The sequence below is a fragment of the Myodes glareolus genome, chromosome 18 (assembly GCF_982192425.1).
Source record: "Myodes glareolus chromosome 18, mMyoGla1.1, whole genome shotgun sequence".
NCBI classification, from domain to species: domain Eukaryota; kingdom Metazoa; phylum Chordata; class Mammalia; order Rodentia; family Cricetidae; genus Myodes; species Myodes glareolus.
The window spans coordinates 24,451,163-24,475,677 of record NC_142043.1 but is presented as its reverse complement, the minus strand read 5'-3'; the positions used below and the strand labels follow the sequence as shown (position 1 = coordinate 24,475,677).

Here is a 24,515-nt window from a genome sequence, read left to right as displayed (position 1 = left end):
AGAAAACAATGTCCCTATGCTGGGCTAGACCCTTCTCAATACATCACAATACACTCAACATCCTTCTGACTAGGGAAAGTTATCCCTAATAGATGGTTTGTGGGATTGAAGCCTATAAATATACAAATAAATGGAAAATTTTATATTTAAGGATACCCCTTTGTATCTAAGCCACAGCAACAGCTACAACATGGACCACACTTAGAGGCTATAAAATCAGTGTTGGAATTCTTTCTTTAATCACAACAAGGACAAGATGCATAGCAGTAAGCCATATAACTGTTCTAACTTGATGGAGAATTAGTGCTATGAGAAGCTAGACTTTGGTGAATGACTAGAAAAAAAAGCAGAAATGGACATAATTTTATAGTCAACAAGATTTCCGATTTAGTTTTCTAATCCAAAAAATTTATAGAAACATCTGCACTGGTCAATGTTCTCCAGGAGGTAAGGAAATAGGATAGGACAATGGAGATTGGAGGGTATTTCTTGTAGGAATACCCTTATGTGATACTGGAGACAGAAAAGTCTCATGATATGACATGGAAACCCAGAAGAACAGGTGATATGGAGCTTTCTGAATTCCAACAGCTGATTGATGGAGACAATGCTCTGGTCATATTTAGATGACTCAAAACCAGAGCATTCAAGAGCTAAACAATGAATGTGCCAGTTCTGAAATACACATAATGTCCCTTTCCTTCTTTTGGCCAACAAACAAACAAAAAAGCCCACCCACTGCTAAGAATGATTCTTTGCCCACTCTGTCAGGGCAGATCTTCTTTGTTCATTTTGTTCATTTCAATGACACTGTCTTTGGGGAGATTCCATAGTCAGATCCAGACATATTCTACCAATTGAGTATGCCTCATTGGAGTCACTTGGCACTCAAACCCACTATGTTATAATAAAAGTCCAAAGAGCATGCTTTGAAGAAAAATGTATTTCTGGCACTATTTAAAACATACAGCTTATAGTACAAAATAGGAACAAGGAGAGGAATCCGTTTCTATGATAGGAAGAATATTTTCTAGTGTTTGGTGGCATAGTAAAATATAATCAATGTTATATCTCCCATAAGAGAATAGATGGTTGTCAATACTCAGCTTAAAGAAGTTTTGAAAGTTTAAACTGGGGTGACAGAAATACTCAGGGATGTAAGAGCATTTGCAGCTCTGGTTTTGGTTACTAGGACCCACATACTGGTACCCAATGTCTGTAAATCCAGTTCTGGGGGTTTCAACACCCTCTTTGGGCTTCCAAAGGTACTGCACACACATAGTGTACCTAAATATATGCACAAAATTCTCAGATACATCCAATAAAAATAAAAAAATTTGTTTTTCATTTAAAATTAAGGAGATATGTGTGCCAATTTATGTAAGTTTGTCATTATCCATTATATCCACAAATAAATATATTTTGTTCTCATAAGTATATTAAGTATAATAGAAAAGCATTTAAAATTAGTATTAAGGGAAGTGGAACTGAAAGTGATATTCTTATTGGCATGTTAAAACACAAAAGGACATTAGGTGTATTCTAAGGAGACTTGAAATATGTCACCTTAGCTAATCATGATTGGTGACTATTATAACAATCATGTAAACCTTAGTTAGCTAGATTTTAAGTGACAAGAGAGAATATGGTTGATGGGCCAGGATGAACTCTCCCTCAGTGGCAAAATATACATTTAGCAAGACTAAGGCCCTTACCTCAAGCGTGGCATCAGAAAACCTTTTTAAAAGAACACGATTGGAATATTAATAGCAAAAAGGTTAGTGGAAAAAGTATGTGGGTAGACACCTCCAAATAGGAAGTGAACCTGGAGATTTTTGTATTACATTTGAATGATCACCAATGAATAACTCTGTACCTGGTTTTCTTTTAGGCTATCAACCAGCTCCCAAATCATGACAGGGAGATCTATTAGTTTTAAATGCTCGGTCTTAGCTTAGCTCTTATTTTAATCTGTTTCTCTTTATCGACATTTTGCTTTGGATCTTGTTACCTTTCATTCTTTCTGTATATCTTACTTTTCCTGTTGTGTCCATGTTCGGGTGACAACTGCCTGATTTCTGCCCTAAGTGTGTTGCTCTCTTTCTCCCGATTCTCTTCTTCTTCTCTTTCTTCTGTTCCTAGGTTTTTCCTCCTACTTATTCTCTCTGCCTGACAGCCCTGCCTATCCATTCTCTGCCTGGCTATTGGCCGTTCATCTTTTTATTAGACAAATCAGGTACTTTAGGCAGACAAGGTGAAATAGCAACACATCTTTTCTTAATTAAACAAATGCAACACATCCTTACGTAGGTGAAATAATATTTCACATGACTCTAACACTACAAGTAGTTATTAAAGCAGTAGATTGGGTGATCCATTCTTCTAAATTCAGCCAGTCTTCTCTCTGTCATTTCCCAGTGAATTTTCAAAAATAACTATTCTAGCAATGAGATAAAATATACATGAGCTTAACAAAAGGATTTTTTTTTTTACCCACTAATGATAATCTGACTATGTTCTGTGCTGAAGACCTATTAAAGAGCAAGGGAGAAAAATAGTGTGCCCATGATAAGGCTTATTTCTACACTTTTAGTAATAGAAGTGGTATTGGTTTTTACCAATATAGACAAAAATGTCTCCTAATTTATTTGGTTTTGTGCACTTACAAAGCTACCTTATCTTTGAAATACTGTAACTCAAGAATGCATATCAAACCAAACATGAAAACTCAACAAGAAGGAACAGAGTAGAACGTTGTTTCTGTACTCTCAGGCTTGCATGCCTGGTACAAACTGCTTAGTCCTGACTCTGCCCAACACTGGATATTGTGCTGCATGGAATTACCTTGAGGTCTAACATCAAATAGAAATATGGCTTTGGCTGAATTCCCATCGCCTGTGGGAGTCCCTGCAAGTGTCATGGTCAGGAGTGAAATGATCCTTGCAGAGGCAAGAAGGAAACTTGGCTCAGTATGACTTTAGTTAGCCAGTGAGGGTTCAAACTTCTGGAATCTGACACCAGGTCATTTATTTTAGACATATTTACGTGCAGCATAATTTGGGGAAGAGTTTCCTGATGGCAATTATCTACCTCATCCTTGAGTGTACAACAAGCTAAAGACATGGTTGTTTACTTTGAAACTCCTAACGATGTATATATGACTTCTTCCATAAAAATGAGTTCTGTTGACTTCTATATAAACAACATTCAAGATAAGAATATAGGGAGAATGACTAAGGTAAACATAATAGAATGTGGGCTTTGGGATTGGCCTGTCCCTAAAGTAACAGAAATTGCTTAGACTATTGTAATGTACAAATGACATCTCTCATATGGAAGTGTTTTGTAGACTGAGAAGCAATGCTTAAGACTTGGGCAGAGGTGGGAAGTCTGGAATAAACAAGCAATATTCTGGGGGTTTTGGGTGAAGTCTAGCCCTACTAATAGCAGAAGATCACCAGGTTGAAAACTACATCATTTACCAGCATTCCAGGTGGGGTACACAGCTCCTTTTTTTGAAGATATAAACATTTGAGCTTATCTCTTTTCCTGGTATCCCTAGGGCTTATCTGTGAGCACAAGGACCTCTTTTCCTGTATTTTCATTCATGCTTCATCATAAAGTTGGACCAAAATATTTAAGTCAAATTATCCTATTTCAAGGCCCCACTTTGCTTGCCCTTGATTTCTGTTTTGTAGATTTACCTTCTTTTTCCAAAATAAGGCTTCTGTCACATCTGTTATTTTTCCATTTGAATAATGTCTTAACCACTGTTATGATACTATAAAAATTGTCTCTTTTCCCCAAAAAATTTACTCTCCATTAGACCTTTCAATGGGATTTTGCTATTTCTACAAACTCTACTTCTGTTCTCCAAGTCTACCCAGTTGTGTGTACATGGATAACATTTTATCTAGAATTTCTTGCTTAAAATAGCATATCACAAGGTCTCACTCCTAGACAAAGAGCTATGGCAACAAAAGGAGTGCTAAGAGAGAGAGAATTACTGTTTGCCAAATGATGAGCCCACTGACTGATTATCCAGTACCAAGTTATCAATCTTGAAATTTTGTGTGTGTATGTGTGTGTGTGTATTTGTGTGCACATGCAGATGCAAGCAGCTAACTCACCAGGTGGTACTTAATATGAAGGTTCTCTTTAAAAGGGAGTGAGGGATGTAGGACATGGAAAAGATTAGAGCGAGGGAAGAGAAGAAGGAGTAATACAATTATATTTTAGTTAAAAAATAAATTTGTAGGGCTGGCTTAATCTTTGTTTGAACTTCTACCCTAGACCACAGAAATGATAACTTGCTTTTTCCAGTACAAACTAGAAAGAGAAGAATGAGATAAATGAAGACAGAAAAATCCACAGACTCCTCATAACCCAAAATGCAACATGGGATACCCATTTCCCTTGTCACAATCACCTTCACATAAAGCTGGGAAATACACAAAGTATGAATATGCACAGTTTATGTAATACTTAGAATACTAGAAAACTGGGAACCATTTTGAATAATACTTAGCAATGAATGAAAAAATAATTAGAAAAGATGAAAATGCTACTTTTATCATTACATATAGTAATATTTTATAATTTTAACAAATGACAAACAATGTACATATTATTCACATATTAAGTTTCAGGATATTTTGAACATAGTAATATTACCTATATTATATATTTGCCATAGTTGATATTGATAAAAACACCTTGCTTTCAATATATATATATGTATATGTATATGTATATGTATATAAATTAATGTTAAGAACTTGTACAATTATTGTCATGACTAAAAGTCTGAATGGCTTCCTATTCACACCTGAATATTATTGTATCTATCAGCCAGAGTATGAGAATTCACACAACATATTTCTGCATGCTTTTTTACCTTTATGTTCAAAGATTTATCCAAATAAGTCAAAGTTGTTCACATTATGTACCTGATTCAAAATGGAAGACATGGCCGTAATTTCTCAACAATCGTGTTCACTGAATATTGTGTCTATTTTCACACAACAACTATAGCAAGAATGGAGGGTTTATTCCCTGCAACCTTTCTAGGACAATCTATCAAGCCATCTGTGGTAATGTTCTTTCTACTCAGGAAATGATTGTTAGCATATGGCAATGTCAAATGATTTTAATTTTTCTTTCATTAAGCACAAAACAACATGTCATCTCTTCAGTAGACTAGAGATTGTTTGCTTTTTTCATTATGAACCAGTACACAAAGGAGATTATCTACTCATTTCCCCAGTGGTATGCCAAAAAAAGAAAGAAAAGATGAAAGAAACTAGTTTCCCTTACATGTATATAGAATAAGAGGTTCTGAAGAGTAACTTTACAGAGATGAATTTACTTGTCCAGATTTCAGCACTGAAGTTGTGTCTTAAGTAACTGTTATATAATATTGAAAGAATCAAGTGTAAGGAAATTTTTTTCAAAGAAATAATGTCTTGAAGCAACTAACTCCTTTGTCTTGGTATTCGAGTGAAAGAGAATTCTGTTTAGCCAGATATAAATGTAACAAACACTTTCTCTTGGGATGATGAGCGAGGACTTTCCCCTAAGTGATTTCTGCACCACCAGATTCTGCTGGACTCAGTGGTGTGACTGCTGGGCCCTTTCATCTAAAGGTGCTTTGAACTTGCTCCCAAGGCCGTCTCTACACTGGCTACCCAGGCATCATGTCTCTAGGTTCCGTCAAATTCCTTCTCATGTGAGAGGTGCAAACAAATAGTCCTCTACACCCATCTGATAAACTTGGACATATTTCTAAGCACACTTGATGTTGACACCTCCCCACAAATATTTCACTTCTCAGTTGATATAAATCCAGGAAAAAGCCAGTAATGAAGATTTATAACATTGGATAGGCCAAAATTAAAGAGACACAAATACGATTGTGTGTTATTGTTTCTCTAAATCTCTTATAATTTGTAGTATGATAGGGCATCTCTTGGGTATATGCCCAAGAGTGGAATTGCTGGGTCCTGAGGGAGGTTGACTCCCAGTTTCCTGAGAAACCGCCACACTGATTTCCACAGAGGCTGCACAAGTATGCATTCCCACCAACAATGGATGAGTGTTCCCCTCATTCCACATCCTCTCCAGCATAGGCTATCATTGGTGTTTTTGAGTTTGGCTATTCTGACAGGTGTAAGATGATATCTCAAAGTTGTTTTGATTTGCATTTCCCTGATCGCTAAGGAGGTTGAGCATGACCTTAAGTGCCTTTTGGCCATTCGAAGTTCATCTGTTGTGAATTCTCTGTTCAGTTCAGTACCCCATTTTTTAATTGGGTTAATTAGAGTTTTAGTGTCTAGTTTCTTGAGTTCTTTGTATATTTTGGAGATCAGACCTTTGTCTGATGAGGGGTTTGTGAAGATCTTCTCCCAGTCGAAAGGTAGCCTTTTGGTCTTACTGTCAGTGTCCTTTGCTTTACAGAAGCTTCTCAGTTTCAGTAGGTCCCATTTATTCATTGCTTCTCTTATTGTCTGCGCTTCTGGGGTTCTATCATACTACAAAAGCATTTGTTCAACTATGTTCATAGCAGCACTATTTGTAATAGCCAGAACCTGGAAACAGCCTAGGTGCCCCTCAATAGAAGAATGGTTAATAAAGGTGTGGAACATATACACATTAGAGTTCTACTCAGCGGTAAAAAACAATGACATCTTGAATTTTGCATGCAAATGGATGGAAATAGAAAATGCTTTACTGAGTGAGATCCTTCATCTGACGATGGATGGCGATACAGACGGAGACCCACATTGGAGCACCGGACTGAGCCCCCCATGGTCCAAATGAGGGGCAGAAGGAGGAAGAACATGAAAAAAACTCAGGACCGCGAGGGGTAAGATCACCCACTGATACAAGGGGACTGATCTAATGAGAGTTCACCAAGGCCAGTTGGACTGGGACTGAACGAGCATGTGATCCAACCAGATTCTCTGAATGTGGCCGGATTCTCTGAATGTGGCTGGCCCGGAGTCTTTCTGAAAAGCCACTGACAATGACACTGGGACTTGTTTCCTCTGCATATACTGGATTTTTGGGATCCAGTCTGTTCGGATACTCACCTTCCGGGACCTGGAAGGAGGGGGGAGGAACTTGAACTTCCCACAGGGCTGGAAGCCCTGACTGCTCTTAGGGATGGAGAGGGAGGAGGAGGGGGAGAGTGGGAGGGTGTTGGGAGAAGGGGCGGAAATGGAAACTTTCATAATTTAATAAACTTTGAAAAAAGTTAAAAAAAATCTCTTATAATTTAAAATCAACAAATACCCTTTTGAAATGAAAGTTGCGCCTGAAAATTCTGATTATCATTTTTTTTCAATAGAAAATTCTACTTAGACCTAATGTTGGGTGAAAACATCCAGAGCGGCGTACAAACAGCTGCTAGTACTGGCTGTAACAGTTACAGTGCCTTCAAGGCCCTCAGGTTGCTGACTAAGCCATTTTTAGTTATTCCACCTGAAAATCTTGAATAAACAGAATTACCATTCGATGAATTAATAATTAATAATTTACTTAGGAAAGCTAGCTTTCACTAGCATGCATATAAGATCTCTTTTGCCTAATTTCAGCCTGAAAGTTGAATATCGGATATAAATCATAAGATTGAAAATGTACATTAAATACAGATATGAAAAACCCCCTAAGTCTAGGATTGTAGGCAGGTAAAATTAATAAAGCTGGCGAAAACCTCTGGGGTTCAGTCTCGGCAAAATAGACTGAAGACCACACCCTAGGTAATGCTTTGTTTGTCACATATATCTAATGGTTATTTGCACTGAAGAGTATTCCAGTATTTAAAGAGAAAACAGAGATATAGATGTTGTATGATGCTGCATAACGGTTAAAGCTTACATAATTCCAAGGCAGATGCTTCTGTGGACGGTGTGTGATGGCTGTAAAGGGTATTTGATTCTTCACCACTGCTGTGCTGATGGCCTGTTGCTTGCTAAAACAGCATCACCCAGAAGCCTTCCAGCAGAGATTCCGATTCAACATGTCTGAATTAGAATCTAATGTAGAGACTGGAAATGTACACTAGGAGCTTCTTACTAAAGATTTAAAGGCACAGGCTTGTAGTGTGTATTTTCAGTGTTAGAAACTGATGACCAGCGCAACAGCTAATGCAGGACCTCACCGGCAGATTTGGAGAGTGCCCCATTCCTCTGTGAATATGTGGCTTGCTTCCTAGTGTTGTGATCTCTCCCAAAGCCTGTCTCAGTGCAGAGTGAGCAAGGACTGTCTGTGCCTAGATGCTTTCATCTCATACAACCACACATGCTGTTTCCTACTCAATGACATCAGAAGGATAAAACATATGCGTGAAAATAATCATCATAAAATTGTAGTCTAAGCTTTGGAGAGAGGCACAAGTCACTCCGTGTCCTGTGACAGAAGCAGTTAGTGCGCTGTATAATGTCTGGAAGTGAACTGGGGCTCAGCAAGACCTTCAGTCCTTCTTCACCTTCATTTCAGTATCTTCACCGAAAAATTGAGTGAGTTGAGAAATAATCACATGCTTTCCAAAGCCAGAGGAGTCCACTGAAGTTCAAAGTACCTCCGCATTGACGCCGTCTGCTTAATAACCTCTCTCTCAGCCACAGTTCACTAAAACTCACCCTTGGAATAATCATTTCCAAAGCCACTCCTGGTTTTAAATAGCTTTCTAAATAGTAATCTGCCATTGCATTTATATAGTCTTATGACATTGAGAGCATGAATAGACCTTTCATTGTAATATGCAGGCTTTTAAGAAATAGTAAATGCTGATTGTTTTGGAAAGTATCACCTTAACTGCAACATGAATACATCTTTGCTGTAAAAACTAAAAAGCCACCAGGAGGTGCGGGCACACGCCTTGGATCCCAGCACTTGGGAGGCAGAGGAAGGTGGATCTCTGTGAGTACGAGGCCAGCCTGGTCTACAAGATCTAGTTCCAGGACAGCTAGTGCTGTTAAACAGAGAAACCCTGTCTACAGAAAGCAAAAACAAAAACAACAACAAAAACTAAAAAGACACAATACTACAAGAATGTATTGACTGTATGACATGCTACTCCGATCTGGCTCCATGCCAATGAGGTAGTCAGTTAACAAGTGCATGTGAACACGTACACACACACACACACACACAGACACACACACACAGACATGCATACATTACAGATACACACACACAAAGTTTTATTGAAGTTCTGAAAGTAGTATGAACTTCTACTCTGTTGACAAATGTACTCTAGAGATTTTTTCCAGTTCAGTTCACATACACCTTCCTGATGTGTATTCCAAACAAAATATTCTGTATTTGGCTGTGTTGCAAAATGTGTAATGACTGATAATTCAGTTATAATTAGGTCATTTTCTTGAATCTATATCCAATCACGGATATTCAGATTTTCTAATCTTATATATCTCCTATGATCTTTTGTTTCCATATTGAAATCATTTCCAAAGCATCCTTGCCCTAAGCATTCAAATAGCCAATTTAAACCCTGATAACTATCACTTCCTAGTGCTTGGTAATTAGAGTGTCATTGTTTCTCCCACAATATCAAATGAGGCATGTTTAAAAAGTTCTTAGTGTTACATGAGAATTTAATTTTACAACGTATTTAAAGGATGAATCACTAGTGCATCCAACTTTGGCTTTTAGTGTGATTTTTGATTAAAAAAAATGCTTAGGGGTCTTGTGGGCATGACTTAGCCAGTATAGTGCCTTCTGTGTAGGCAGGGCACTCGAGTTCACACGGCCAGGATCCATGTGAAAGCTGTATGGAACAGCACACATTTGTCACTCCACCACGGGAGTGGGGTACTCTGGAGCTTATTGTCCAGTCTGCCTAACCTAATCCATGGACTTAAGTTTCAGTGAGAGGTTGTCTCGGAAAATAAGATCCATAGCCAAGTTGCTTATCCCCGGATTCAGAACTAGAATACAATAGGTGAAATGCTGGACAAGCCCAAGGGCTCCGAAAGCAGCACAGACCATCAAAGAGAGAATTTTTCTTTTGGACACTGCGTTTTCCCCTTCTTGTTTTTGTTCCATCTCTTCATTCACAGACAATTACTTCATTTTAAAAGACTTCGGGCGTTAAACAGTGGTGATGTGTGATGAGTTAAATTCCCATGGTGAGCATCAAATAATAAAATAAAATGATCCAAAGGACAATGTGCAGAGTGTAACCTATTCGTCAATAAATCTTGAAGAGTTACCATGTGGACAGCGGTTTCACAGACTCCTTGGTCTTTGTTTCTAGATTATATCAGGAGTGAAAGGTTAGAAAGGGTATGATAGAGAGCAGAGAAGAAGATGCTTGGTATGGACCTCTTCCACATGTGTAGGCACATGCAACATATGTACATACACATGCACACACCCCTCACACACACAATGAAGAGAGAGAAGGGAGGAGGGAGAGAGAAGCAGGGGAGAGAGAATTTGTTTCAGTCATTGGGGTTATCCCCAATGTCTTACATTTCATGTCTGATTCTGAAATAATCTTGAGTTTTATCTTTGCATTGATACTCAAATAGTAGCTCTGAAACCATTTTGTGGCTTATTATAGCATTATTCATATAAAAAAGTAATCATTTAGTTGTCTAATATAATGTCTTTCAATTCAGCCTCAAGTTTTCATTGTTACTGGCATCCTCATTTTTTATGTGGATCACACGAACACAAAGCTCTTTCCTAGAATCTTGTGTTAAAAATAATAGCTCTGCTCTTTTAATAATAGAAAACTTCTCCACTTACTGTCCATCAGGATTGAGCAAAAATACCTAATTGTGGACTGAAAATTTAAAAAGCCACATACAGATCGATGTAGTTTGAAGCAGAATGTGATATTCTTTATTTTAGTAGCAATTGCAACTCTAACAGACTTCCCTTTCTGCTTGGTTGGCCAAGCAGATTACCTGTGTCCTACTTGAGAGTCTACCTGCTTCAGGCTGATCCCCGACCTCCATCTCCAGCCTTGTCATCACCAGGATCGTGTGAAAAGAGGCCCAGCCCCATGTTGTCTGGTTTCACAGCAGTGTTTTGATTATCTACAAAATGTAAATGAGTTTTCCAAATTAGGTTAAAAAGTTTCCCAAATATTCCATTCTAATCTTCCCTCCAGCCATTGTCCCAGTTAGCTTCTTTCTCTTCACAAACTTAGAGAGGAAGCAAACTTGGAAATGTCTACATTTTATCAGCGTCTGTGTGGACACAAATGTAATTATCCTCACTGCAATGTTCTAGAAGTCTGCAGAACTACTGCTGTTTGAAAGATCCCCTTTCTGGTTCAAAAAAAAAAATGATATGTACTATTTATCCAAAACTTTCAGAAGCTCTAAATTATAAAGATATATAACATTCTTTATGGCCTCAAAAAGAAGAATATTGTGTTTTATTTGCTCTTAGTCATTTTTTTTTCTGTGACCAAAACACAGAAGCAGTTCCTTAGCTCCTCAACTCTTTTGGAAAACAATTTTTTAAATTAGTTTTATTATTACCGGTTGCTGATTACTTATTATCTGTTGTTCTAGAAAATTTCTGTAAAGAATAATCATAAATATTGGACATGTTGCTATTATTTTAATCATGTTCAAGAGAATGATTGACTAAGTTAAAAATCAACATTTTTAAAGTTGCTCCTGAAAGATCATCAACATGTTAAAGTGTTGGAAAATTTACAATTTAGGCTAATTTAGAATTTAGAAACCTGGGATGAATATGTTCTTCAAATTTTCCATATTTCTCTTAAAAGCCTTGCATTTTTAAATTTTGCAAATCTAACAAATAAAACCAGCGCATGCACGTGAATATAAATGAAATAATAATTTTTATTGCTGTATCCCTCTACCAACTTTTATCCTTCTACCAAAGCAAGTGACAAGTGAGAGCCAAAGAAAGATAGCAGCCGTCTCAAGACTAGACGGAAGACAATCCTGATGCGTCTCTCGGTTGTGAGTTGTGTTTAGAATGACCATTTTCACAGGAACTTTGTCCTGTGTGTTCTGATATCATGTACGGAACTGTCTCAGGGTAGGATCTAAGTGGTTCTGATCATTCTGTGTAAAGACAGTCCGCTGCTGGAAGAATAGAGTAAGTGTCTGTAGCATCAGAGTGGGATCACAGGGCTGGATCAGGGGTCAAGACAGTGAGCCAGAGACCTGATCTGAGTGTAGACATTACTAAATTCACTGAGACAGTTTGGATACCGGTAAAAAATATGTTTGGTATTTACAAAGGCTCTGAAGGAAGGTTTTGTGATTTAAAAAACAAAATGCAGAGTTGCCAAGCCAGGGTTAACAGTGCTGCAGAAGCAATGTGAAAATGGATGGAGCATTTGTTTGTAATCTGGGCACTTAACTTTACTGATTTCAGTAATGTTTGGGGGAAAAATTATCCAGGGTTGTAATTCCTTTTTTAGCTCATAATGTCTATTCATTTGCAAATTCGTTTCTGGGAAAGTTTGAATTTTGGCTTTTTGGAAAATGACTTTTTATTCTACACAAAGGTCATTCTAAAATGTCAACCATTATGTGGGAGTTGCTTGTGTTTTTTTCCTTTCTTTTTTCTTAATGTCTGGAGGAATATTTTTCCAGGATTAGTGTTTTGGAGATCAAACTAGTGTTTTGGGGTAATGGGAATATCTTATTCTTTGGAACCTTAGGTTTTAAGCAAAATGTAGAGTACTGTTACAACAAAAAATTAAATTCTTAATGTGATTCAACTGTGACATTTATTAAATGATTAACAGATTGTTGACTGGAAGAGTTTAGTTCTTTCTCAGGCATTTACTAACAGCAACTGAGTATTGCTCTGATAGTTACACCTTTTGTTAGAGTTTAAAAGCATTGTGCTGTTGAAGGACTCCAGAATTCTGTCTAAGGAACATGGACATAAGGAATTTATTTATAATATATTTCATATGTCTGTTTATTTCTATGATGCTTCCAAAATGAATCTCATGTAGTTTCACACTCACACTGCTGACTGTTTCCTTTGAAATGTGGATTTATCTGGCTCATCTTCAGTAAAGATATCCCTGGGTGAGGCAAAATCACAAAAGCATCTGGTTGGCTATGGTGGCAACAATGGGGAAGGCGTAGTATAAACACCACTCAACAGTAAAGCATCTTAATATCACTTCACATTGTGAGGCTCTTAATTTAGAAAGGTCTCCTCCCCGTGACAGATGAACAAAACCCTACAGAAAGCAATAGAAGGAACCTACAGCTGAGATGAAAACTCTCTGAACAGACATTCTGCTAATTCTTTATTAATTATACTTGGGCCTTTACATCATGGAAATGCCACACAGCTGTGCATCAGTTCATAGACGGAAACTATGCAAAATTTTAAGCTCTAAAGTATCTCAGTGATCCAACTTCCTGTTGAGGACAATGTGAGATTAACTATGGTTTTGCACAGTGATTGGATATGATTTTTTTCTTTTTTTTTATTCTCAGACACAGCACATATCAGTGTGTGCTGATGGACAAGTCAAAAATCTTTTTAAAAGCCATTGTTGCCATATATAAAATAGAAATTATATTACTATGAACTAATAAGAAGATAACACTAAAGTGCCCTACGTACCAGACTGGAAAGTATTCCAGTTATGTTGCAGAATGAGCTCTTGTAAATAAACAAACAAAAAATAAACAAATGAATATTGCAACGTAACATTGTGGTGTTTAGAGTGAGCTTATGCTTTCATCGTTTAATAACTCCAAATCAAGTATTGCTATGAAAAAACACTTGTAAATTTAACAGTGAGGGCTTACAGAAGTCTATTGAGGTGGCAGAGAGAATACTGTGTAAGGTGATCCCTTAAATAAATTAAAAATAAAATAAAACAAATTCCTTTAATCTTAAAAATACATTAAAATGCAGAAGAATCAACAGATACAACCTAAAAATGATGATATCCCGAAGGTCCAGGGAGAAGGTGCAGCAGTTAAGACTGAGTGCTACTCGTGTAGAAACCAGAGCTTAGTTCCCAGAACCCACTTAAGGTCACGCCCAACACCTAAAACTCCAGTCCAGGTCATCTGATGTTCTCACTGGCTTCTTCTGGCGCTGCTCTCATGTGCTCAAGTTCACATTCAGACACACGTGTACACATGGTTTTTTTTTAAGGTAAAATAAAATATTTTAAAAACATACCAAGAACAGGAAAAGAAATGTAAACTGGGAAAAGACATAAATTTAAAAGTATTTTTAGAATGCAGAAGACCAAAAATGATATAGAAAAGACAAACAAATAACAGAAGGGTAAAGTGGAACCAGACTTTTGGACTGATGAGATGATTTCATTGTTTAAAAGATTGTGTTCTTTTCTGGCATCCACATGACACATCACAGACACCTATACCTCCAGTTCTGGGAGATCTGATGCCCTCTCCTGGTCCCTGTGGTAAGCTGCACTCATGTGCAAATACCCACACGTATGTACACATAATGAAGAATGAAACATCATTTATTTCTTTTTTTTAAAAAAAAGGAAGAAGCACATTTGAAAAAAACTAAAACTGATAGAGAGTAAGTATAGAACCGCTGCAATTTAAGGACTTCAGTAGATTAAATACGAATTTGGATACTATAAAAGGAAACATATGAAAGTGAGAACTGAAGATTTCATCTAGAATGAAGTGAGTATAATTAGGTGTTGCCATTGTTTAATAAAAATGATCTCTCCTTTATGGCTACCTCTGTTTTTTTTTCCTTTAATTTTCCAAAATATTTTTAGTCCCCTGTACTATGTGATACAGTGACAAACACAACTAACAAAATTTCTACTCTGATGAACTTGAGAGTGTTGTATGTTGACGGTTACAACCGTAACAAAAAAGAAAAGGACTTCTAAAGAATTATAATTGGAACTTCAAGGATGACAGAATACACAGTCAGTGTTTGGTAATCAGGGAGGGAAGGAGGTGAAGCTTCTAAATTAGATTCATAAGAAAGATTCAGCCATGAGATGATTATAAATTTTCTAATTAAGGAAATCAATTAGCACACGGGAAATATGAGCCATACATTTTTAAGCAAGTGAAATATGATTGTTGTGACTGGGAAGAGTTGGCATTGTGCTTGAAACACTGAGATGTCTTGTCAACAAGGTGACTGCAGAGCGACTTTATATAGTGCGTTTTACATTTCAAAGAAATCTGCCTGCCCGCTATGTGAAAAATGGACTTGAAGCAGAATAAATTGTCCTGGTAATGATAGAGGTAAGAAGTAGTATTATTGATGGGCTGTTAGGAGCCATAGTCCAAGGAATAGATTAGAGGGCATTGGTCTAGGGTCTTTATAGTGGAAATGACGAGCCATGGACAAGTTTTGAACACGTATGAAATGTAGAGGTGTCAGAAGTTTAAAGTTGGTAGAAAATGGAGTTGCCAAAAGGTAGTAATTTCAGCAACTCCAGGATTCAGAAATAAATCTTATGGATTATTATGATATTCATTATTCATATGCTCTCTGCATATGAAAATAAGAATTTGCAGAGATCAAGAGCTCAATCCTTTCTATAACCAAAAGTTCCTTTTTTATGCTTCACTGATAGGAAGTTCTCAGAGATTTGGCTCACTTTTTAAATCTTGCCTAATAAACCATGTAGTTTATTTCTAATCCTTTTGTTGTAATTGTATTTAATTTAGGTTATCTTTCTCCCAGCCAAATAGAATGAGCTTTAATTACTAAGAACTATTAAGAATCTATTTGTATGGCTTTATAATTTAATATTTTGAGTGTTTAATAATGTAAATTTGTTCTAAATTTCTTACCAGAATTTCTTGTCTACACTGTTTTAGTTTCTTGATTTACAAGATTATTTCTGAAATCATTCTGGCACTGAACTACACTTTTTAGAATCAGTCCTTTCTCCTGTTTATCCCTCTTACTGCTCTGAGTAACTTTCTCCACACACACGTTTTATTTATCAATATGCCCCATAATAGAGATCATAGTCAAATGCTAAGTAGTCTAGAAATTCTGCATTTTATACATTCATTTAAAAATGGAACCTGATGAGACTCAGTATAGCTGACATTTAATACTGCCTCTATGCTTTAATCTTAATCAGGCAAAACTTAAGTAAATTCAATAAATTATCTTAAAACCAATATATCCCAACTGTATTCAAACTTATGATGAGGAATAATGTACCCAATGTATACATTTGAACAGAAATTATAAGTAACTGGAAAATGACAGATAAAGCAATTTTTGACTTATAACCCAAACGAAGACAGTTTCTCATTATCAAAGCTAATTCTAATTATTTCTCTTACTTCCTAATGATAAAGCTCATTATAATTGAATAGTTAGAGTTAGTATCTCATGCATAATTTGGGACATTCATTGATTTATTTCTAATCCTCTCTTACATAACTCATTTCCAAACAGGCAAAAATCATTACTTTTTTACTGTCATGGTTAATGGGCATTACCAGTTTCAGTCCCCCCAAATGTGGCATCTTATGCCAATTCTTAACCACATTGGATCACAGATTCTCCAGCCTTCTAAGGTAACTTTAATGTCATAAATTTAAAGAAAGACTTTGCACTGCTCCTTAATTGGGAACGAGGAGTTCAAGTTCCTCTTAATTATTGGAGCTTCTTTGAGGGAATAGATGTATACTCCTACCTGGCCACACTTCCCAGTATGTAGGTAATCAATTTTCTATTTTTGCTTCATATTTTTCCTTTGGAGTATTTCTCCTTACTTTCTCATGTCAGTCTCAACATGAAACCAATGCCCTTTTCTTTAATCCCCACTTTAAGTAGTTTTAATAAACTGCAAAGAGATTTCTCTCTCTCTCTCTCTCTCTCTCTCTCTCTCTCTCTCTCTCTCTCTCTCTCTTCCTTTTCTTCCTTCCTTCCTTCCTTTTTTTCTGCTTTTTCAAAGCAGTCTTTCTCTGTGTATCTTTGGCTGTTCTGGAGGTAGCTCTATAAACCCAACTGGCCTCAAATTCACAGAGATCTGCCTGTCTCTGCTTCCAGAACGCGAGGATTAAAGGCATGCACCTCTGCAGACCACTTCCTCAGGATTCCTTAACTTTAAGCCCTTTCTCAGCTGCCCTCACGAGCTCTATCTACTCTGAGTGAGAGCCTCAGCTAACTTATAATTGTTACTCTTCTATTAGGCAAGGAATCTTATTTTGTCTTTGGCTGTTCTGATTTTATGTCTTTGGCTGTTCCAGTGCCTTTCTATACATACAGAAATGGCCCATATGATGTTTTGATAAATCTGAGGTATTTCCTATACTATCTCTGCTCAATTTATTTTTAACTTTGCCACTTATTTATTCATCAAATGTTTATTTTGGGAACGGAAAGTTTGTTAAGCAGAAATTTAAAACATACAACAGAAGCAGCTGTCCTTAGAGAAATAGTTAGATTGTTTTTATAAATGCTAAGTTTGCATACAGAATATGCAAATATTTAGCGTAGGTAGTTTGAAAGATAGTGGTGGGCCTATCAGTATCAAAGACAGTTGTGTGCTTAAAAATAACATTTGGCTGTGCGGGGTGGAGTGGGATTTCTGAGCAAGGCAACATTGAAGCAGAACCTGGGGTAAGTGTATTATGTAGTGGATGGAGTACCTAGGCAATGAAAGTCACAGAGTGGGAAATTGAAGAGGAAGAGAATTAAATCTGTCAGCTTTGCTCCAGGGGAGGTGAGCTTTGCAAGAAAGGTGTGGAATAGGGAAAGTCAGAGGGTGTCAAAGGCTGACGGGATCAAGATGAACAAGATAGTTTCTAAGAGGTAACTCACTTTCAAGAGTTTCATTTGAGGAAGAAAGTCTGAAGTCGCATTGCTTGATGTTATTGGGTGAGTGCAAAGTGAATTCAAGGAGAGTGTTGTGAACATTTTTTTATGATAAGAATGGTTCATAGAATGAAATAGAAAGTAGAGATTTTATTTGCTTTTATATGTACTCTTTAATAATCAGAAACCAGGAACTTTTTCTAAAGAAAAATCTGAGTGAGTATAGAAGGTTTGGCATGAATGTAGACTTGAGATATTCAGAAGCTCAACAACATTAAAGTAACCAAGAAATACGAAAGTTATTTAAGTAGGTGAGCATATTGCAGGCACACTGCAGAAGTGCTGGTGATGAATCCAAGGGACCATCTCTTACCAAATATGGTGAATGAACATAAATGCATGGTTATAATACTGGCAATATTTCAGAACTCCATGGATAAAAAGAAAGATCCATGGCCTTCAGGTTGTTTGGAGTTTTGCTTAACATGTTGGAAATACTAAATTCAATTACCAACAATATTTTTTAGAATGCTTTCAGCAAGAAAAATAATTTCATTGGAAATAATCAAGTTATAATTATCTTCAAAGTTCAGTGGAGAAGATAAACAATTTTTTTGTTTTATTTCTAACCCTAATATTGAAGTGGGATATCAAGATAGGTAGCCAAAGGGTTTAAGAAAAAAAACTAAAGCCAGAAGACCTAATAGTTCAGTCTAAATTATTGCTACATTGGGTACAGACATGATTGGCATGCAGGTGTCAAGACAGAGGAAGTGACAACATACTTCTGGTTTTGTTTATGATATCATAGATACTGAATACAGGTGTTTTTTAAGGTAAAACTGTACCCTTTTGAGCACATCAAACAATAAGTATTTAATATTTTGAACAACTAAATTAAGATTTTTATGAAATAGAAAATATAATCAAAATTCATACCTATCTAAAAGAAATTGCAGAGTAAAATAAAAGCAGGAAAGCTTACTAAAGAGAAACTCATACATGGTAAAAGTAAGTTTAACCTTTGTACTGTATGTAATAAATACAATTATTTTAAATTTCCAACAAAAGAATGAATGTCAGATATGTTTTAAAAAGTCCAACCATATATTTATGTACAAGATCAAATGCACAGCCAAGAATTGGAAACGCAAGTACAGGGAGCAACAGTGCAGGAATGACGTAATAGTGGGGGGCAGAGTTGGAGTCAGCATGAGGGCACTAAGCAAAACAGCATTGTTGAACATCCGTAAGCATTGAATGCACCAAGAAGATGGCAATGCATGCCTTCCCCTTCTGTGCTACTTGTAGCAAAGCATAGTGGATGAATATTTGCAAGATATTTGTGAAATTATCTATCAGATTAATACATTGCTTCCTCACAGAAAACACTTCATGAATCATTCTTTGGTAGCAAAATTCTTACATATATCTTTAATATATATGTTAATATATGTGTGCATAGAAACACACATATATGATAAAGTTACAGATAAACAGATATATCTACTTATCAATAATTTAAGATATTGTGTTTTGTTTGGGACTGGTATTGAACCCCTCAACAAGTAAGGTAGACACACTCTACCATCAATTTATTAGCTTCAGACTTCCTTTATTTTTATATGGAGACATTGCTTTGCCCCAGTTGACTTTTAATTTCCTATCTGCCTTGCTCAATCTAAGAACACAGATTTGTTCTTTTTTTGTTTGTTGTTGTTTTGCTTGAGATACTTTCTTTCTACATACTCCACCCAACCAGGTCTTAAACTCACTGTTCAGCTCAGGACAACCTCAATTTGGAATTCTCTTGACCTAACATCCCAAAACCTGAGATTACAAAGTTGTATCACTGTGCCCATCCACATTAAAATACATTTGTTTCTAAGTGTAGTTTCCAGAAGTAAAATAATTAAATTACATAAAAGTAAGAAATGAGGAAAAAATGTTTTCTCATGAGATTTAGACTAACTTAACACTTAAGAAAATCAACTAAATAAAAAGGAGAAATTTGAAACCTGGTGACATGAATATCATATCCACAATTTAAATATTCATTTAACACAGACACTAAATAAAATTGTTGAATCTTTTATGTGAGGTCTAAATTGAGGCAGCCTATAAACAAAAGTATTAAGTAAAAGTTATTAATCTGAATATAGATGGTAACTTACAATGAAGTTATGAAGTACTAAAATGTTAGTTAATATTTATATATTTCTAAATCTTACATGTCTGACTAAGAGCAAATTACACAGCCTCTTTCATACATATGAAATTATCTTTTTTATTTTCTTCCATATCTCCAGTATTAAGATTCTCATCTGTGATGTTTTGGACATATATTTCATGTTTATATATTTCATCAATTCTCTAATACCACTGAACAATATTTCTTTTCTTAAAAAACTTCATCCAGTGTAGACGCTTATAAGAACATGCTTGCTATATTTACTTCAATATGCACTAGGAATTTTGGAGGTTTGCAGGCAATATAAACCTTACATCATTACTTAGAAATGGATCAAGAAAACCCCTAAATATTGACTGGATACATGATGTTTTGAGACAACCAGATAATATTTTATGTACTAAAAACCAATCACATATGTGAAGGCATTTCTGTAAATCTGTATAACCTTTGATCAGACGTGGTCAAGTGTCTAGGCCTCTTGGTCTGCTGAGGTGGTCACTCACAGACTGAGTGACTTGTTCTGAGAATTCAGAACAAGTGTAATTTTAGAACATAAAGAGAATTTGGAGATAGTTTTGCCAGCACTTGCATTTGCACCGAACTCAGGCATGACCCTGTCAAATATGAGCTGCAATCCCTAGTCTCCCATTTCCTTATCTCATCATCCACCCTGTTTGTCACCATGCCAGGTAAAGTAGCCACTGCTTTGGGAATGTGCATCATTCTTTGACAGCCACAGAGAACTTGGAATTCGCTAGCAATGCTCCTCCTTTATGGAGGTCAGCTTGACTGCATGGATATTGATGTAAGAGTATCTGATGTCTTAGAAAAATGTGAAGATTGCTCACCGTGGATCTTTATTTGTCCCTGAAAAGTAACCTACAAGGTTAAGGAAGCACTGAGTTAGTGTTTGGTTGTTTTAGAAATCAAGGACGCTATGTTTTAGAGTATTTTTCATTAAGGAAGTCAGGCCTGATGTCTATTTTAGTAAATGTATGCCATGTGTATATATAACATGTATATATAACTGTTTTGCAGTAAATGGTAGAAACATGACGGTGGTAATGAGATGTGGCCAGAATCACTTACTTGATCATTTCTATATACTCCAAAAATACATCTCTTCACCAATATATTCAGCAAGTTAAATGCATACATATATATTATGTTTTCTGTAATACACACACACACACACACACACACACCTATGACAGATTAAAAACACTCTCTCATGCAGAATAATTGTATGAGTCATTGGAGTAAAATTCATGATGGGGAAACCTACAGGGACAGCTGAGCTGAGCTTGGGGAGCTCATGGATTCTGAGCAACAGCTATGGAGCCTGCGTGGGACCGACCTAGGCCCTCTGCACGTGTGTAACACTTGTGTAGCCTGGTCTGTTTGTGGTGCTTCTAGTAGTGGGCTCAGGACCTGCCCGTGGTACTTGAGCTGTCTTGGGAATATATTCCCCATGCTGGTTTGGTTGCCTTGTCCAGACTTGACTCAGTGGGGAGAAACTTGATGCTGCCTCAGTCAGATGGGCCAAGTTTTGTGGATGCCAGGGGGAAGTCTGCCCCTTTCTATGGAGACTGAGGAATAGTGGATGAGATGGATGAGAAGTGGGTACATGGGAGACCGGCGGCGGCGGGCGGGGGGCGGAGTAGGGAGGGGAAACTGTGACCAGTATATAAAATAAATGAAAAAATTTATTAATGAAAAAGGAAAAACCCTCTCTCACTTTCAGAAAATAAAAGCAAACCTTGAGACTCGGCAACTCTAGGTACCAATGTTTTCTTTTTTTTTCTTTTTCTTTTAATTAATTAATTAATTTTTTTATTTCCCTTCCACTCCCCCCACTCCCCCTCCTCCTCGCTCTCCAGTCCTAAGAGAAGTCAGGGTGCCCTGCCTTGTGGGAAGTCCAAGCAAGCCCCCCCCCCAACCTAGGAAGGTGTGCATCCAAACAGACTAGGCTCCCAAAAAGCCAGTACATGCAGTTGAATCAAAATCCAGTGTCATTATCATTGACTTCTCAGTCCGCCCTCGTTATCAGCCACATTCAGAGAGTCCGGTTTGATCACATGCTCATTCAGACCCAGTCCAGCTGGCCTTGGTGAGCTCCCACTAGATCAGTTCCGCAGTCTATGTGGGTGGACGCACCCCTTGCGGTCCTGCCTTCCTTTCTTATATTCTCCCTCCTTCTGCTCTTCATCTGGGCTGTGAGAGCTCAGTCCAGTGCTCCAATGTGGGTCTCTGTCTCTATCTCCATCCCTCGCCAGATTAAGGTTCTATGGAGATATATAAGATATTCATCAGTGTGTCTATGGGAGAAGGCCAGTTCAGGCGCCCTCTCTTCTGCTGCCCACGGACCTAGTATTTTCTATAAAAGAGAAAGTATCTGATTTATTACCTATGGCTTATATATTTACCTTTTGGTCAATAAACATTTATATAATAATTTAAATTTGGATAACATTTATTTTATTAATATCGTCAGAATAAGGCACAATACTTAATGAAATAATATATCAATTATTTTTTAAACATTCCATTAAATAATTCCTTTAAATAATGTAAGATCTTTGTAAAATAGCTTATAAAATTTCCAGTAAACCTAAATACAGTAACATTGCTTTAAATCAAATTATTCTGGGTTCTGTTAAAATAATCAATGAGAAATAACTTGGCAAGTTTAAAAGTGCCATTTAATATGAGCTATAATTTAAAATTATAGAAGAATTTTATTACAATTTCTTAAAAAATATGTATTACCGTAATGCATATGAGGATAAGACCTATGAAAATATCAAACTAAAAATTGCTTTTAAAGATGATAGACTTTAGGAAGTTCAAGGTCCTCCCCTCTACATCCATGACTAGGAAGCTTTGCATTCAAATAGACTAGGGTCCCAAAAAGCCAGTACATGCAGTAGAAACAAGTCCCAGTACCTTTATCAATGGTTTCTCAGTCAGCCCCATTGTCAGCCACATTCAGAGACTTCAGTTTGATCGCATGCTCATTGAGTCCTGGTCCAGCTGGATTTACTGAGCTCCCATTAGAACGGGCACACTGTCTCCGTGGGTGGACCAGCCCTCATGGTCCAGACTTCCTTGCTCATCTTCTCCCTCCTTCTCACATTGTAAATTGCCAGCATATATATTTATTTGAATAAATGAAATAAAAGCATATGGGTAGATTTAAAAATTGAAAATAAAAGATTGTAAATTTATTTGCAACTTTTTACCCTATTTATAAAAAACTGTAGATTTACTGAGAGTTATTTCATTCTTTTATGGATGAAAAATTGTCAGGAATGTCAACAGTGAAAAAAAATGCCTCATTCATTACAGAAGAAAATGTGCTCTTATTTTTCAACTTGGTAAAAAGACATCTAAACACCTCTTTATACAATCAATAAGTTTAAACATATATAATGCATGGTAGAAGGTATTTTTTTCTTTTTTTCCCCCCAGCTCCCCCATTCACCCTCCTCCATCCCTTAAGAGAGGGAAAAAAAGGAAAAAAACGATGGTGGATTTTATATGGAAAGTCTTTGCTGGTGTCATCAGTAAAGTGCTAAAGAGCAAGTGTGAGGACCCTAGATCAGATTCACAGCACACACATAGAAGCCTCTAATCACACACAATCCTCTAAGTCCAATGCGGAGCCTGGAAGCAGGAGGATTACTGGGTATGGCAAGGCAACCAGCATAACTAATCATCATGTTCAAGGCTAAGAGAAAAACCATCTCAAAGAATATCGTGGAGAGCAATTGACGAAGATATCTGACATCAACTTGTGCTCTCGGTACAGTTACACACCCATGTTCATGCACACCCACACAAACATTACACATACATAGCCACACAGAACAAGACTCAAATAAAAGTGAAATTCTGTTCTTGAAAACATTGGGTACTGAAAATAGGTTTAGTTGCCAACACTTGAAACTTAGACGTCCAAGGAAGGACTCACCCTGAAGGAAATGGGAGTTGCCATTCTTTCTCTGTGTGGTGTGGGTACTTTGTCTAGAGGGAAGTCATCTACCTGCTTACCCACACTTAGGAGATGTCAGGGTTGCTTATCAAAGCACATCCTCAAGTAACCACAGTTTAATATGACAGGTTTGGTAGCATCTTAGCAATTTCTGCTGCCTACATTTTTTTTTCTCTGCTATCTACTCTCCCTTCTTCAATTAAAGCGCATATCTGAAATTCAAGGCATGGATCTTTGTTTCTTGCTTAAATTCCTTAAAATCTTTCACATGTTATTAGTAGCAGCATAATTTCACAGTTGGTTCCTAGTAAAGCAACGGATGTTTTTGTTTCTATTCACCTGGTTTCCCCTCTATTCTAATGTCCAGGAACACCTTTGAATGTCTCGTCTTAACTTTATGATCAATAGTCATTAACTTATTCTTCGCCAGAACCTTAACACGCGATAGCTTCCAGTTTCCATAACTGGCTAGAGCAACGACTCGGTGGTCAAAACACTTACTGCTCTCCCAGAGGATTAGCACTTGGTTCCTAGAAC

General features: G+C 36.8%; 1 protein-coding gene across 4 annotated transcripts in view; it reads left to right on the top strand.

Moving 5' to 3' along the window:
- Adgrb3 (adhesion G protein-coupled receptor B3) overlaps positions 1-24,515 on the top strand; it is a 729,857-nt gene that overhangs the window by 240,736 nt on the left and 464,606 nt on the right. The gene's annotated exons all lie outside the window — the stretch shown is intronic.